The sequence below is a fragment of the Mustela nivalis genome, assembly GCF_964662115.1.
Source record: "Mustela nivalis genome assembly, chromosome: 2".
Taxonomy (NCBI): Eukaryota; Metazoa; Chordata; class Mammalia; order Carnivora; family Mustelidae; genus Mustela; species Mustela nivalis.
Genome location: NC_139021.1, coordinates 170,441,439 through 170,458,514, shown reverse-complemented (window position 1 = coordinate 170,458,514; position 17,076 = coordinate 170,441,439). Strand labels below are relative to the sequence as shown.

General features: G+C 46.9%; 1 long non-coding RNA gene across 1 annotated transcript; it reads right to left on the bottom strand.

Annotated features, from left to right (window-relative positions):
• Positions 1-438: 438 nt before the first annotated feature.
• On the bottom strand, positions 439-14,977 carry LOC309859139. Its single transcript, XR_014308558.1, has 4 exons — positions 14,899-14,977; positions 2,872-3,052; positions 1,247-1,358; positions 439-1,167 (listed from the first exon to the last, which is right to left on the bottom strand). It is a non-coding gene; the product is annotated as an uncharacterized lncRNA (long non-coding RNA).
• Positions 14,978-17,076: the final 2,099 nt, after the last annotated feature.

Sequence of the window (17,076 nt, the reverse complement as noted above, 5' to 3'; positions counted from 1 at the left end):
CAGCTCAAGTGACTTTGGTTCAAAAGAAAATCTTCTGATGTATATTTCAAAGCCAAGAAGGTGGAGTCCTAAGAAAATCCCCCATGTGTAATTTATCCATGTCGCACATTAATTTATTAACACTCCCTCATTAATAATTAGGTTACCATTTTCTCCCAGTGCCCAGTGGGGAACTGGTTCCCTTTCCAGATCATTGGCAGTAAAACCTGAAGGAATCATATTTTCAAGCTGCTGTCTCCATCAGCACTAATGCATTCTAGAAGCAGTATTTGACATCTATGCATTGAGGACCTGGCGCTGGATTACATTTCTAAGTCAAAACGTAGTAAAGTTCACATTCGGAAGGATTTCACCATAATCCAATAGTACCTTCATGGGCCTTTAAGCCTCAAACCACATTTTAACCCCTGAATTCTCAGGGAGGGCTTGGTCATATCATTTTTCAATAGAGACATTTCACGGTTTATTGATTTTATCCAAGAATTTAAAAAGGCACTTAACAGCAAAAAAGGAGTTTGGTTTAACTTACAAAACTAAATGTATCCTGAGCCCTTAGATTTAAAGGAGTCTTGCTTGATAAACACAACAGTGAATGAATTACTCATAAACAACCAGGTCCCTGTGAACAACGACTATTGTTTTCTCGACAGAAGATCCCCATAGTCGCATTCTGTTAAGGACAAGAGTGTTCCCCTTTATGTACAGCTAAACCTGCGGGATGGACCATCTTGGCAAGTTTCAACCAAAGCACACAAATCGATTCTGAAACGTCCAGGGCTAAGGAATAGACCTCATAAGCCCTAATGGGATGTGTTGAGTCTTGAGCTGGAAAGTTGTTCCCCTCATTGTCTGACTTTAAAAAGAAGAAGAAAGCAAAGAGTGGGGGCTGGGATGAAAGTAAGAAAGAAAAGAAGAAATGGAAGGAAGCACTGTATTCATGGGTGGAGAGGAGTAGAGAGGATTTGCTTAATGGACTTCCGTCTGCCCACCTGCTTTGCCTTTCCCTTGGGTATCTTGGCCATGGCTCTATTCAGACATTTCTGGATTTGATGAAGAAGGCAGAGCTACCCCACAAAGGTAAGGCAGTGATGGGTTGCTGGACCATTGGCCTTGGAAGACATCTTCAGTTTGACTCATCTTCATTTAGAGCTAAGAAAACAAAGGCACCTAAAGAACAAAGAAGCAAAGAAATCACTTGAGCCGCTCAGCTTGGGAGTGATAAGTATAACAGAGAGCACTCACCCACCTTCTCTTGGGCTGCCACTCATTTCGTCCCAGAGCATCTCATGGAGGTTTTCCCACAACGCGCCCACAGCCATCTTCTCCCGCTATGAAAACCTTGGGTCACTGCTCCAACCCTAAACATACAAGAGAGACTTCAGATCCTAACAATAGGATGACCCGATTTTGAAATTAGACTCGGAACACAGTCACCCACTGACGTTCGATAGTTACCAGGTAGCAGCAGGTGCCAGCAAGGAGCTCCTTATTAGTAGAGTAAATGAAGGTCGGCACCGCATCATTTCGTCAAAATCATTAAATATTTTGGGCGCATGCCTTGTGCCATGGGGAGAGAAACAGGGAGAGGGGAGGGGACGCAGAATGGAGAGGGAGAAGACTCACGGACAAGGTCCCCAGGAGATTTAGTCCCCAGAGTTTGAACTCATGGCAGCCCATGATGAATTCAGTACACGAGTGGTGGATATCCCCATATTCTAGCAACTATAGGGGAAACACTGGAGGAAAAGCCAGAACCTCGGCTGACAGAACACAGTGTGTGCCACTCTGTCCTTGTTCAGAGATGTTTTTGTATGTTATCTGAAATCAGGAACGCAAATAGGTCAAATCTAAACAGCTGACATGTTAAAATACTTCACCCACTTCCTGATTCTACAAACATTCTCAGGCCTTGCCTTCTGCTGGGCTCTGCTGGGCACAGTGGTGGGCGTTATGTGAGGCCAAAGGTCTCCGTGTCCTCACCGTAATTTGAACCCGATGCAGAGATAGATAGGCTACCATGGTGTCAAGAGGGAAAATTGGTGGTTGGGGGGAAGAGGAGGTCTAGTTAGGGCCAAGAAAGGCCTTCCATGGGAGACCTTCAGCAAGAGCAGGGTCTAGCCCTCGGGAGAGCAAAGGTGCCTCCCAGTAGCAGATCAGTGGATGGAAAAGTCTGAAAGTGAGAAACGCTTGGTGTGCCCAGAGCTGCCTTACTTGGTGTGCAAAGACAGGGAGCACAGCATGGCCCCGAGCGGCCCTGGGGCTGAGGCAGAGAGAGGGTGGAAAGGGAGGCCAAGGAGCAGCCCAGGCACCTCTGCAGACCTTAGATCCCTTGGAGGACAGGGCAAACAAACGGCAGCTGCAGGGAAACAGAGATATGTTAACAGTGAGGTGCTTGAGACGGGCCAGCCGGCACTTGGAACTAGAAAAGCCTGGGGTCTGGGGTGCAAAGACCCTGGTTCATGTCCCAAGTCAGGCTTGTGACCAAAGCTGTATTCTATAGGTTTGGTTTGTCCCCCAGACACTCTCCAGCCTTCCCCACTCTGGTCTGTGGGAGGGCTGGTTCCCTTACCCTTGGGTGTCTGTTGGGTCTGGCCAATGGAAGTAGGAGTTGGAGGGCTTGAGGAAAGGGAGATCCTGAGATTCCCATTCTTTCCCCCAAGGCTGTGGCTTGTCAGTTGATGGTTTCTCTTTGAAGGCCTTGGTTCCTGCCCGGCAACCCCATCTTCCCTCCCGTTCCAGAGCCTAGCATCCTTCTCCCTCCACTCCCGCAGGCTAAAGGATAGTCATGGCTTCCCACTGTTGCAAGCTTTGGGGGCTTCCCCCTACTGTCCTGGTGTCCTTGCCTCTGCTGGCAACTTCTATCGGTAATACCTTTATGAAACTTTCTTTGTGGGGCATCTGGGTGGCTCTGTTGTTTAAGTGTCCAGCTCTTGATTTCGGCACAGGTCATGATCTCAGGGTTGTGAGATTGAGTTCTGCATCAGGCTCCATGCTGGGCATGGAGCCTGCTTAAGATTCTTTCTCTCCCTCTGCCTCTCCCTGCTCAGACTCTCTATGGACCTATGGTCTCTATGGTCTATGGACCGTCCCTTTCCTCCCCACTGCCTCATCCAAAGGGAAGTTACTTTGAGTCTCTGAGACTGTTTTCCTCATTGGTAGCATCACTAGTGAGAAATTCTTTAAAGATTTTATTTATTTACTTGACAGAGAGAGATCACAAGCAGGCAGAGAGGCAGGCAGAGAGAGAGAAGAGGAAGCAGGCCCCCTGCCAAACAGAAAGCCTGTTGCGGGACTCGATCCCAGGACCCTGAGATCATGACCTGAGCCGAAGGCAGAGGCTTTAACTCACTGAGCCACCCAGGTGCCCGACTAGTGAGAAATTCTTATAGAAAGTAAATGAAACAAATTACTGCACAAGAAATCCCATGGGCTATGGTCTGCTAAAAAGCAGACACCATCCAAATGTCCATCAACAGATGATGGACAGATTGTGGTGTGCACACACAACAGAACATTACTCAGCCATGAAAAGGGACGAAGGATGGAAGCATGCTGCGACAGTGGCTGAACCTTGAAAACATCACACGGAAGGAAAGAAGCCAGACACAGACGCATATTGTATGATCCCATGTATATGAAATGTAAAGAAATGAGAAATCCACTGAGACAGAAAACTGACAGGTGACTGTCAGAAGCCAGGAGAGGGAGAAATGTGGAGAAGCTGTTTAAGGAATGAGGTCTTTTACTTCTGAGTGTTGAAAATGTTTTGGAACTAGTTAGAAGTAGGGGTTGTACCACAGGGCAAACATACTAAATATCATGAAATTGTTTACTTTATTTTTTTTTAAGATTTTATTTATTTATTTGAGGGGGGCAGGGCAGAAGGAGAGGGAGAGAGAGTCTCAAGTAGACTCCACGCTGAGCATGGAGCCCAAAGCGGGACTTGATGCCATGACCTGACATCATGCCCTGAGCTGAAATCGAGAGTTGGACGCTTAACCGACTGAGCCACCCAGGTGTCCCCAATTGTTCACTTTAAAATGGTTCATGGAATGTTATATGAATTTCATCTGAACCATTTTTTTATTTGAACATACTTGATAATTTGAACATATAAAACAATTCTTTGTCATTTATCTGAAATTCAAACTTAACTAGGGGTTTGGGTTTTATTTGGCAACCCTAAGGAAGTTGGCTCCTAAGGAAGGAGCTATAATCTGCAGCCACTCTTTGTCAAACATAGTTCACCTCAGAACCCCTTTCCATGGGCATTTACAAGACCTGGGTCCCACTGGCCACACTTTGGCAAACCCTGGTCTAGTGCTAAAGGACTAAGACTTGAGTCAGACATCAGGGGCACATAAAACTCCCAGCCCTACCTCTGGCTGTGTGCTCCTGAGTCTCTCACATAAACTTCTTGGCCTCAGTTTTCTATTTCATAAAATGGGCAAAATCATGACCATCTCTCAAGGTCACTGAGATGTTAAAATTAGATAAGATAAAAGTTCAGACCAGAACCAGGGACATGTTAAGCTGGTAATACTTTTGGGTAAATGTGGGTTCAATGCCCCCTTGCATGGGGTACGACATCAGAATGTGGCAGGTAGAAATGTGCACATATTACTGGAAAGCCAATCACATCTCAATAGGGCTTAGAAAATCTCTGCCTTCAGTCATTAAAATGAAAAGTGTTCAGCACAACATAATTCCTAAAAGAGAGAGGTACCATCTCAGAGGGGAAGAGGTATGTACAGAATAAGTGAGTCCCTCTAAATGTGATTCATAAACTCGGACTCAGCTTCCAAGCTGGGTTGTTTTTTTTTTTTTTTTTTTGGTCATCCTTCTAGGGAAGATATTTTGGAGGTAGATCCTAGGAGGCTTCTGGGGGTAACCCACAGACCTCAAGAAGGGACACCGTGAATCCTGAGTGGTCCTCCCACAGGCCTCACACACATCCTGGCCAAGCCACTCCCAAGCCCCATTTTGTAGCTGCAAGGAGTTCAGGTGCTACTGGAGCCCTGACCATGGGGAAAGAGCCAACAGAGCAGGGGTGCCTGGCAGTCTCAGTCAGTAGAGCATGTGACTCTCAATCTCAGGGTTCAAGCCCCACAATGGGCATAGAGATTGCTTAAAAAAAGAAAAAGATTTTTTTTTTTTTAAAGAACCAACAGAGCAAAAGCAGAAAGGATATTTAAAAATACCCTTTTAAGTGAGCCTGAAAAAGGAGGCTGTGGAAAAGGGTATCTCGACCTCATTTCAACCTTCCAACAGGATCACCGTATCAGTTTCCTGCAACTACAAATGGTCACCAACTGGTCAGCTTCACACAACTAAATTTATTGTCTCACCGTTCTAGAGGCTAGAAGTCCAAAATCATGGTGTCCACAAGGTCATTTGCTCTCCGAGGCCTCAAGGGGACCATAATTCCTTGCCTCTTCTAAGACCCTGGCTATTGCCAGCAATGCCGGACTTCCTTGGCTTGTGGTGACATCAAGCCAATATCTGCTTCTGTCATCACTTGCTGGTCTCCCTGTGTATCTTCACAGCATCTCCCTGTGTCTGTGTGTGTCTATCTCTGTGGCTTGCCTCTTCTTACCACTCCTATTAGATTAAGGATCCACCCTACTCCAGCACTTTCATCTTCCCTACTTATATCTGCAAGAACCCTGTTTTCACATAAGGTCACATTTCTGAGGTTCTGGGAAAATAATGAATTCTTGGGGGATTATCTTCAACCCAATACAATTGCTTTCAGAATAATTATAGCAAACTCCTAATAGTACTTACTGAGTCAGGAACTGCTTTATGTGCTTTATATATACTGACTCATGTAATCTTTCGGGTGACTCTAAGAACTAGGTATTATTATAATCTCCACCCTACAGATGAGGAAACTGGTGTATAGAGAGGTTAAGTAACTTGCTTGAGGTCATACAGCTAATAAGTAATAGACTAAGAATTTGAAGCCAGGTAGAAATTTTCAGAATCTGTCCCCTCAACATTATACTGGATTATATCTCAGAAGAGTGGGATGGTCAACTGCTTAAAACTTACCTTCCTATACAGACCAGGCATCTCATAAAAAATAGTAGCAACCAAAAGTACAATAAGAAAAGCTATGGGGTGCCTGGGTAGCTCAGTCAGTTGAATACCTGACTTTTGATTTCAGCTCAGGTCATGATCTCCAGGTGGTGGGATCAAGCCTGCATTGGGCTCCATGCTCAGCATGGAGTCTGCTGGTTTTTTGCCCTCTGTTCCTCCTCCTTCTTGTGCTCTCTCTCTCTCTCTCTCTCTCTCAAATAAATAAATAAATAAAATCTTTGAAAAAAAGAAAGAGAAACTAACATGAGAAATGTTTTGAGGGTAGGAGATAGACTTCATCAATATCCTCATTTTTCAGAGGAGGGAATGGAGACCTGAGGATAGTAATTGCCCACGGTAACACAGACAGCAAACTCTACAGCACATTTCTCAAGAACATTCATAATTACTATGTTATGTTGATGGCCAACTCCTCCCATCCGCCTCGGCAATTGAGAGATATCTTAAAGTGCCCCCTGAAATCCCATTTGTAATGGATCTGCCTAGGCTTGAAGACCTGGTTTATAGTGTTTGCTGACTTCCATGGTATAAATACCCTCACCATGGCCAATTTCAAGGCCAAGGGTGATGTCATGGAGTTCAGACCTGGGAGGAGATAGGTTTCTGTGAGCCTGTTAACCTGGCTCAGTCACACCACCACCCTGGGGATCCTGGGTAAAAGGTTGATCTGGACTTCTGAAAGCAAACAAAGCTCTTGGTCTCCTGGATCAACACTCAGAGACAAAGCTTCCTGTAGCATTTAGAGATGCAGTCAGGGTGAATAGGGTCGGAGGGGCAATCTCCTAGGACTTGCTTGGTATAGTGCCAGAAGGTCCATAACACTTAGAAGAGTTAACAGGTAATATCTGTACTTAACATATGGGAGATGATCAATAACAAATCATTATTAAGTTATTATGAGGTCATTATAACAGAACTTTGCATTTGCATGAAACCTTCCCATCAACTAGAACGGTGGAGCTTTAGAGTAGTCCAGCCTTCAAGATTAGCTAGAAAGATAATAGAACAGAATAGAATAATAGTTCCCTCCCTGATGAGTTGACAAAACTGAGGCACAGAGAAGTGACTTGACTTAAGTGCATGCAGCAGAGTCAGCCTGGAATCCGGGTCATCTGAACCAAGGCTTGGGAACTGCAAAGCCAACTTTCTGGAGGTCAGTTTGATCCAGATGAGGGCATGCAGCAAATCTGTGCACAGTTGAAGGGGGGATGGGCTAGATAAGACACCCCCACATGACAGAGGGAGCCCAGGGAGGTGACTGGTACCTAGGGAGGTGACTGGCACAAGGACTTCAAGGAGAGATGTAGTGGATGAGTCAGGCAGTGGCCGATCTAAGAAGCTGAGGTCCTGACAGGGGATACCAGTCAAGATTCCACCTATCTCAAATCTGAAAATCTAGAAAATCAAGTCTTAGGTAGAAGTCTAGAGGGAAATAGATAAATACCTGTGTTCTGATCTCTGCCCTTCAGTGCCCATGGCCACTGAACACGGCTCCTCATCTCACAAGCAGAGAAGGAAGATGGAGTGACTGCAAAGGTCATGGAATTTTGGAGGCAAAGACCTTTTGCAGGATTATGAGGAGCTTTATTTTTTTTTTAAGATTTTATTTATTTATTTGACAGAGAGAGATCACAAGTAGATGGAGAAGCAGGCAGAGAGAGAGAGAGAGAGAGAGAGAAGCAGGCTCCCTGCTGAGCAGAGAGCTCGATGTGGGACTCGATCCCAGGACCCTGAGACCATGACCTGAGCAGAAGGCGGCAGTTTTAACCCACTGAGCCACCCAGGCGCCCTATGAGGAGCTTTTTAACCCAACATGCACTCCCAGTCTTTCATTTCCTCCCTCCCATCTCCCATTGGAATCATATTAAGTTTATATATTTTTTTTAATTTTTAAATGATTACAGACATATAGGAAGTTGGAAGGATGGTAGATAAGATAGTTCTGTGAACCCTTTGCCCAGCTTCCTCCAACGGTGACATCTCTATGTAATGAGTACAATCTCAAAAACAGAAAATCAGCCTGGGTACAATACTGTTACCTAGACTACAAACCTTGTCCAGTATTCGCCGGTTTTTATACCCACTCCCGCATGTTGTTGGGGAGAGGGATGTAGTTCAATGCAGTTTGAACCTTCATCTAGATTCATATAACAACCACCAAATAAGATCCAGACCATTCCATCACTACAAAGAAACTCCCTCATGCTACCCTTTATAGACTCACCCCCTCAACCCCTGTTCCTGTTTCCTGGCAACCACCAATTTGTTCTCCATCTCCAGAGTTTTCTCTGTTTGTGTTATGTAAATGGAATTGTACAGCATGCAATCTTTAGAGACTGGCTGTTTTCACTAAGCACAACACCCTTCCCCATGTTGTGACATGTTGAGTTGAATTGTGTACCCATCAAATTCACATGTCGAAGTCCTAACCCCCAGTACCTCAGAATGTGATATTTTAAAATAGGGTCCCTGCAGATATAAAGAGTAGGTCAGACTAGAGTAGGGTGGGCCCCTAATCCATTAGAACTGGTGTCCTTATGAAAAGGAGAAATTGAGACATAGATACACACACAGGGAGAACAGCATGAAGGATTGGAGTTGGGCTGTCACAAACCAAGGAACAGCCAGAAACTAGGAGACAGGTAGGAACAGCTCCTTCCCAAGCACCTTCAGAAGAAGGGCCCTATGGACACCTTGATCTCAGACTTCCAGCCTCCAGAACTGTTAAGACTATAAATTTCTGTTGCTTAAGCTCCTTGGTCCTCAGAACTTTGTTACAGCAACCCAGACAGACTGATACATTGTATATCTCAAAAGTTTGTTCCTTTTCATTGCTGAGTAGCATTCTATGATATGGATATACAAGAGAGCATTTACCCACTGGAAGACATTTGGATTGTTTCTGGTCTTGGGCCATTATGAATAAAGCTGTCACTAATGTTCATGAACAGGTTTTGATCTAAACAGAACTTTTTAGTTTTCTGGGATAAATATCCAAGAGGGCAACTTCTGGGTTAAGGGGCATATGTATGTTTACTTGGCAAGACATTGCCAATTGTTCCATATGGTTAATTTTTATGATGCACAGACTCCCTCTAGCCTCTGATAAGCACTCTTTCCACTTTTAAAGGGTGCAAGGGACTCTTCGAAGGAACATGGAGGAGGGGGATGTTTGGAGTCATAGCTAGAAACATGACAGAAACATGGTATTCTGCTAACTCATGCTGCTGATGATGGCAATATTCATTAACCAAAAAAGAACCACAGTCAAGCTTGGCTATCAGAATAAATTCAACAGACATTGATTCCATACTTACCATGGGTCAGGCACCAACCTGGAGGCTGGGAACCAGGAGAACAGGGATGGAGATCATCTCTCAAATCATCTCCATCTGAGTCAGACACATGTAGTACACAAAAAACCTTCATGCTACCTAGTGTGACCAGGAGGACAGGGACTCATGAGACAGGTAGAACCCAAAGCTGCCAATAAACTCCAACCAATAGGCATTGGGTCTGGAGTGGATGAAATGATCCTTCTCCCTTCTTAATTTCTTCTTACTTAGTATGTTATTGTCTGGAACATGAGTAGGCAGCTTGCAGAGAGGGCTGAGATGAAAACTTAATTGTAGGCAAACCAGCAAGTAAACATCAAGACTCAGAACCATCTTTTGATGATGGTTGGAGTATGGCAGTTGGATTAGTCACAAAAACAAGCAATGTTTTATTGGATTATCTGGATCATCTGGTTGAACCCGTTCACTCAGGGATAGACCACCTATCATACTCCCAAAGCTTCTTTTGAGAGAATGCATTCGCCACACACCAGCTCTCCTTGTGATCCATCAATTTTTTGTTTTTTGTTTTTATTTTTTTCCTTCCCTGCCCTTAAAAGGAAAAAAACCTGAAGAATTCAGGCTGGGCCTCCATTGAGTGCTACAGGCAAGTCCACAGCCTTCATTGTCGCTGCTCAATGGAGAGCTTTTAAGACCCATGTGAGAGCTGACTTTGCATGCAATCTAACCTAACCCACAAAACTCTTTTCAATAAAGTGAGAAGACCTTCCTTGCCCTGACCCTAGAAGAACTTTTATTGGCCTAAAACATCCAGTAAATGTTTTACCCCTTGTCTGTTGTAAGTTTTAGCTTGGGTACAGGATGATAGCTTTCCAGGATTGATGTTCTCCACCTTTCTAGTGTCCACATGAGAGATGGCAAGCCCAGGGCTAAACCAAAGAGGAACCATTACTGCAATATTAGTCTGTAAAGACAAATCTCCAAAAACACAAACTAGATACAGAACAGAAAAGAGACTGCTAGCTCTCTGAAGATCCATTTCCCTCTAAGCTTTCTCTGAACATGGGAGCCAGCTTAACTACGTTTCCCAGACTGCCCTGCAGCTGTGTGTGGTCACATGACTGAGCACTGGCCAACCGCATGTGAGCAGAAATGACGTTTGTGACTTCCATGCCCCAACCTTAAAAGAAAAGAGTGTGTGCTCTTCAGTTTCTTTATCTTGCCTCTTGAAAATCTGACGTACGAGGAGCCACTTTGGAGCATGCATTCAAGAACAATTCCTCGGGGATGGTGGAGGAGCAAGAGATCAAGATTCTGGGTCCTCACCTCTATGGAGCCATCTCATCAACCAACTTAATCTTCAGCAATCTTATGAAAGTGAAATTAATTTCCTTCTCTCTTGCCGCTTCCAATGTTATTTGTATTCTGCTAACACATGGAATAAATCTGAGGAAGAAAGTCAGTCGATGTACGAGATGGGAAGAATCAAGAGAACAGAGAAGCAGGCCTAAGGGTCTACAGTTGGAAAAGCATGTGCTGGAGACAGGCATGATCCAGTGTGCAGACTGGCTCTCCGGTATCAAAGCCCGGAGCAGCACTCAACTCACATTTTTTGATAGAAAGTTCTCTCCTCATAGTCATGTCCACCATGCAAATACAACATTCTCTTCCTTACTTCCTGGCCTTTGCACATGTTTTCCTTTGAGCCCGGAATCCCCACTTTCACCCCTACCATCCCCAAAACCTGGAAAAATTCTACTCATCTTTCAGATTTCTGTAGTAATCTTGGTTCCCCAGGGAGAGGCCTTCTCTAGGTGAGGCACCCCTCCCCTGTGCTTGCCTCAACGTCTCCCCTTTCTGTACCCATGCCTTCTTATTTTTCTGGATTTCCCTCCAGCTGAGAATTTTAGGAGGGCAGAGCTCACACCTAATTGTTGGCCGCTGTATCCCCAAGGCTAGCCCCAGGCTGCCCACAGGATACAAGAATCACTGAGTCAGAAAGCCAGAAGCAGGCTTTGGAAGGTGTAGGTCAAACAGCAGTTACCTGAGAACTAGGGAGGCTTTAGCTGGAATCAAACACCCCTGGCAGGCCCTGCCTCCTGGGGGAGACCAAGCCCAGGGCCCCAATGCCTCCGTTGCCGGGGGAAGCAATTAGGGGCCTCCTCTCTTCCAACAGGGTTTACTAACCACTTACAATCCCACAGTCCTTTCCACGGTCAGCTCCCCCTTGTACAGGTGGTGGTGGCTGAGCTGGGGGTTTGTTTTTCTCTACTTCTTTCTCACTTTCCACTTTGGGTTTTATGTTTCCAAGTGTCATTCTGCGGCCGGGATCTGAGCACAGGTCTCTGGCCACCCCTCTCCACGCTGTTTCTGCCCCGCACAGCGCACCTCCCTCAGGAGCTCCCATGACCAGGGAGCACCTGCGGTGCCAAATGAAAGCTCCACCTTGCCTCCAGTCGCTTCCTAGCTCGTTAAGGCCCAAAGCAGTTCCAGCCGGTTCCTCAAAAGCCACACAAATTATTCAAAACAACAACAATAGTGGGAGGAATAAAAGCAGCTAATTTGCAAAAAAAGAAATAAAGAAGGAAGGAAGGAAGGAGAAAAGAAAGAATGAATGAGAGAAAGAAAGAAGGAAGAAAAGAAAGAAGAGAAAGAAAAGAAAAGAAAGAGAGAGGAAGGAAGGAAGGAAGGAAAAGAAAAAGAAAATTTTCTGGTGCACACAAGCGGTCAGGTGTCTGCATGTCTCTGAGGAGTGCCTCACGCACAGGGTCAGGGGAGCAGGTGGAGGCTGCTCCCAGAACCCTGCCCGGTCTCCTCCAGACCAGGCTGCCTCCTGCAGCCCTGGCTTCGCCCAGGAGCAAGGTGACTGGTCCAGGCTGCCAGGTCACATGGGACTCACAAGGACCTGTACTTGGTTTAATGCTCCGCTGCCGTGGTATTGAATTTTTCGTGACTTTGGGACAAAAGCCCACCTTCCCATTAGCCCCCCAGACCTGATTCGCAACGCAAAGCCAGGAGCTGGTGCCGCCCTTTGGTCTCCACTCCTGCGAATCACAGGCTGCCTTCCCACACACCAGGCTCGGGGCTTCCCAGGATCTCTGGGACCTCCGATTCAGAACATTGAACCTGGAAAGGGTCCTGGGACAAGGTGAGGTAGGGCAAAAGCCCAAGCTGGGTTCGAAACCCACCCTGCAACAGATTAGCCTTAGGCTAATTATCACCCACCTCTGAGCCTCTGTTTCCTTGTTTGTAAAATGAAGGAAGTAATACCTTACCTCCTAAAGTTGCTGGGAGCATCAAAGAAAGTCATTTATTAGAACAAGGCACTTGGAAGAGACTGGGGCTTTAAATATTTGAGGTTGGAAAGCAGCCATTTTGGGAATGTCAGACAGTCTCTGTAGTTTATGAAGGGGAAAAATGAATTTGTCTTTGGAACAGACACTCCCTTTGTTTAAGAAAGGGCCACATCACGGAGCCTGTTTGGTCCTACCGGTAAGGCGAGTTCTCATCCTAATGTATACCATTTACAAATGTCAGTTGGAGACTCTCCAGATGAATCCCAAAGTTAGAAATTCTTTTTCTGTAAAACTTGGAACTTCAGTGTCTAATGCTTGAAAAATCACTGTATATTCTTGGGAGATTAGTTTGGTTTTTTTGACCAAAAATGAGCTCACAAGTGATCGAGTGCCAAGATCTACCCCCTCAAGAAGGGAGAGGCAGTCTTGGCCCCCAACACTGGGCCCAGCCTGTTGTGTTGCTCCTGTGGGGCTTTCTAAACTGAAGGAGCCCAGACTTGGTGAAGCCAGAGAGGTCTGTGTTGATTGTGATGGAGTCCGACAGCAACCTGACAGATGGGAGTGGGCATTTCCTCCAGAGGTAATGAAGGTTCCCACTGTCAGGCTTCCTGGGAGTTGGGCTGAATCCTGCCAAAGGGATAAGGGGCGTGGGGCCTAGATAGGATGAAGCTCTTCCACTCCCTGAGAGTGGCCTGAACCCCTCAGCAGAAACATTCTCAGGGTACCTTTTGGGTCCTCTGGTCTCATGAAGACCCAGTAGAAGCTACGCAAGGCCAAGCTTTGTCTTTTTGTTAAATTCTATTTTCCTCAAGCATTCAGGGATGCCCCGGGGGCTCATTGGTTAAGCATCTGCCTTCGACTCAGGTCATGATCCCAGGATCATGGGTCAGAGTCCCACACTGGGCTCCCTGCTCAGTGGGGAGCCTGCTTCTTCCTCTGTCCCTTTCCCTTGCTCATGATCTCTTTCTCTCTGATAAATAAAATCTTCTTTAAAAACTTCAGTGAAATTACATTACCTCCATTAAAAAAAAAATCATGTTGTACAACTTCCATATATACAATTTTCATTTGACAATCATAGTTCAATAAAGCCGGGAAGGTGTAAATATCATGTCCATTCTCTTTAAGCTATGCTTTGGGAACAGAAGGACGGAGCTCACATCCGTGCTGGGGATAAAGATACACAAGGCTGAGTGTCAACAGCCTGGAAAATAGGATGCTAAAAGGTGCCTAGCTATGCTCAAAAGAAGCCATAATGCAGAACAAGGAGGCTGGGAAGGATGACAGTCCACCACCTGGGTAGACTTGTGGACCATACACACACTCCTCGGGGTTCCCAGAAATACCCTAGAAAACTTCCTTGAAGAATGGACTTCCTTTAGGTGACGAGCTGTGGGTTAGGATTGTCATTATGTGCACACAGATGACTGAACAGGTCATTGGTTCAGTGTGGAGATGTCAAGGTCAATGGGGGTATGGAGGTCAGCCTGTTTCCATATGTACAATGATGTAATCTGATGCTTCATGACCTGCACAATAATAATTAGTATTCTTTATAGTTGGGGAAAGTAAGACCCAGAAAGCTCAGCCAAGTTTTCTAAATATTCGTGACTTCTTTACCAGCTACGTCTCCTTCCTAGAGAGCCTGTGATGGCCTCATCATGGGACCATGTTCCCTGATCACAGCTGATTGGACTGGGAGCTAACACCTGACCCAAGTTAAACCAATCAGATTCTCTTTCCTCGATTTTTAAGCAAACTGATTGTTGGTTTCTACTATGTCACTGAGCTGTGAGGAGCTGGAATCATTGCCAAGGTCAGCCAAAGCCCTGGGCGCATGAAGTGAGGAGGAGCAGTAAGTAGGCCTGGCAGGGGAATTCATCTTCTGTGGGGGAGGTGAGCTGGGCAGGTATCTGAGGACCAGTGGAAACAGGCTGCTCGAGGGGCCCGAGAGAGGTGGTGACTTCCCACTTGCTCTGCCGCCCGCTCAGCATCCTGCAATGGGGTCCCAAGAGCTGCCCATGAATACTCACATTAGGACCCCTGCTTTCGATCTGAGCTAAATCAGCGAAGCTTCCTTCCCCTGCAATCAGCAATCCCTGAGCCCGAGCCACCAGAGAGGGACCTAGCTCCATGCTTTCTCTCTAAGTCACCCCAACACCAGCTTCCTCCCTTAGAGGAAGGCAGATTTCCTTGGTACTTACGCAATCTGTTGAGGTATCTTATAGTGAGAATGTAATTTTTCTTATGTCCTCCCAGAGTCATGGATGGGACTCAATGCCCAGAAATAGCCTAAGTCTCTATCTGAAATTTCTAAATAGGGACAGTCACGTGACATTTGAACACCCATCAGCAGACACCCCGCCAAGGCAGTGGAGAATGCCAGCTGAGGGACCAAAGGAGCCTTTGTCTATAGCCTGGCAGGGCTCTGGCATCTGGACCAGGCGCTCAGGTTGGATCTTGGCATCGGGTGATTTCCACAGAACAGTGAGACTCCAGCCTGTGGTGGCCAAGTTCCCCGTATTATTTCCCTGCTAGGAAACCAATAACAAATAACTTGGCAGGCAGAGACACTGGGGAACTTCCCACCATCAGTGAGAGACCTGGGAGCGTTCTGTATGGAGCTGTCCCTACAGAACAGTCCATGCAACTTCTCCATCGGCCCGTCGTGTAGCTGCCACTTTGGGAGGACCCTCGGTAAAAAGATAAACCTCTTCAAAACAACAACAATAAAATTAACTAGGAATACTAGTAATAGTAGTAATACTGAGCTTCTCAGCACCCCTACCAGGCCCTTCGTGTACATCCTCTCTCTTTTTTTAAAGATTGATTGATTGATTGATTGATTGAATTTTTTTTTTTTAGAGAGAAAGCACTCCGTGGGAGGAACAGAGGGAGAGAAAGAGAGAGAGTCTCAAGCAGACTCTGCACAAGCTTGGAGCCTGATGCAGGGCTTGATCTCACCACCCTGAGACCATGACTTGAACCGAGAGTCAAATGCTTAACCGACTGAGCCACCCAGATGCCCCTGCATGCATTCCCTCCTGCTTCCCAAACCAGCACATGCACTAGGTAGTGTGACTGCATTTTACAGATAAGCACGCAGAGTCTCCGAGACAGGATGTCACAGAGCTGGGAGTCCACTCTACTCTGCCACTCCTCAAAGCTAGCCTTTCTCTAGTTCCTAAAATTTGCTCGGGACAGTGTGTCTAAATGTCTTCATTTCCTCTGCATCAATAATTATACAATTATATGGATAAAGAAACTGAAGCCGAGAAAGGCTAAATCATTAGCCCACATGGAAGGTAGAGGTGATATTTGAACTCGAGTCCACCCGGGGCCCCAAAGCAGAGGTTTTGCCCAGGGCCCCTTCTCAGCTCTCCTCCGAGCTCCTCTCCGGAAAGACCGGCTGTGGCCAGGTGGCTAAGTTCAGCCGAAATGCTCCGTGACAGGTTGAGGCCCTATCTGCCCCCATCCACCCAGCCTGGGCCACTCCCCCTGCCCTCGCCCGTGCCCCCCGTGGCACCTCCTCAGACCCCACCAATGCTGTGTCAGGTAGGCAGGTGACAGACCTGACACCCGCCTCCTCGCTCAGACAGGTGTGCCCCATCAGCTCTAAGATCACACAGATAGTAATTGGCAGAGCTGGGCCTTGAACGTGGGTTCTCCCCCAGCACCGCACTGCCTCTTTAAGAGATTTGCAACGGGAGCCTCTGAAAACCCAAAAAGCCCTCCGGTGAAAAGAAATGAGGAGCAAAAAGGTAGAATTTGAAGCAGGATGACAGGCCACATGGGTGGAAATGCGCTCCTGCGTCCCAAACCCCCTGAGGTTGCTCGGCCACCGTCAGCGCCCTCAGGGGTCCTGAGGAAGGAAACCAGCCCTGTTTCCAGAAACGTCCGTCGGTGACTGTGTCAAACCAGGCGCCTTTGTGATCGTGCAACAGCAGCTCTGGGAAGCCTTGGTCGGATCTCGTTTCCCGCCTCCTGGAAGTGAAGAGGCGACATTTGGTCAGTGGGCCGTCTTCCTGGACCCCCCCACCCCGGGGGACCTGCCTTCGGGAGGGTTCCGGGGGTGTCCTCCTCCATCCCCGCCAGAAGGGCTGCGAGAGAAGTGGGGAGCAGCATCTCGGAGGCAGAAGGAGCTGAGCTGAGGCTCTGGAACTGGGACGGCCCCCCCTGGTGTTGGCTCTGAATCCAGGAAGGACACCAAGGTTTCGGCTCCCCCTCCCCCCAACCAGGGACCAGCCATCCATCGCACGCAGGCTGCCCAGGGATGGGCAGTCAAACGAGGCAGCTCCCTTTGATGGAGGACAATTTTTGGTTGTGAGCCTCCGGCAGTCCCCGCTGCCAGCCACTGGGTCAATAAGCACCCCAATTCTAAA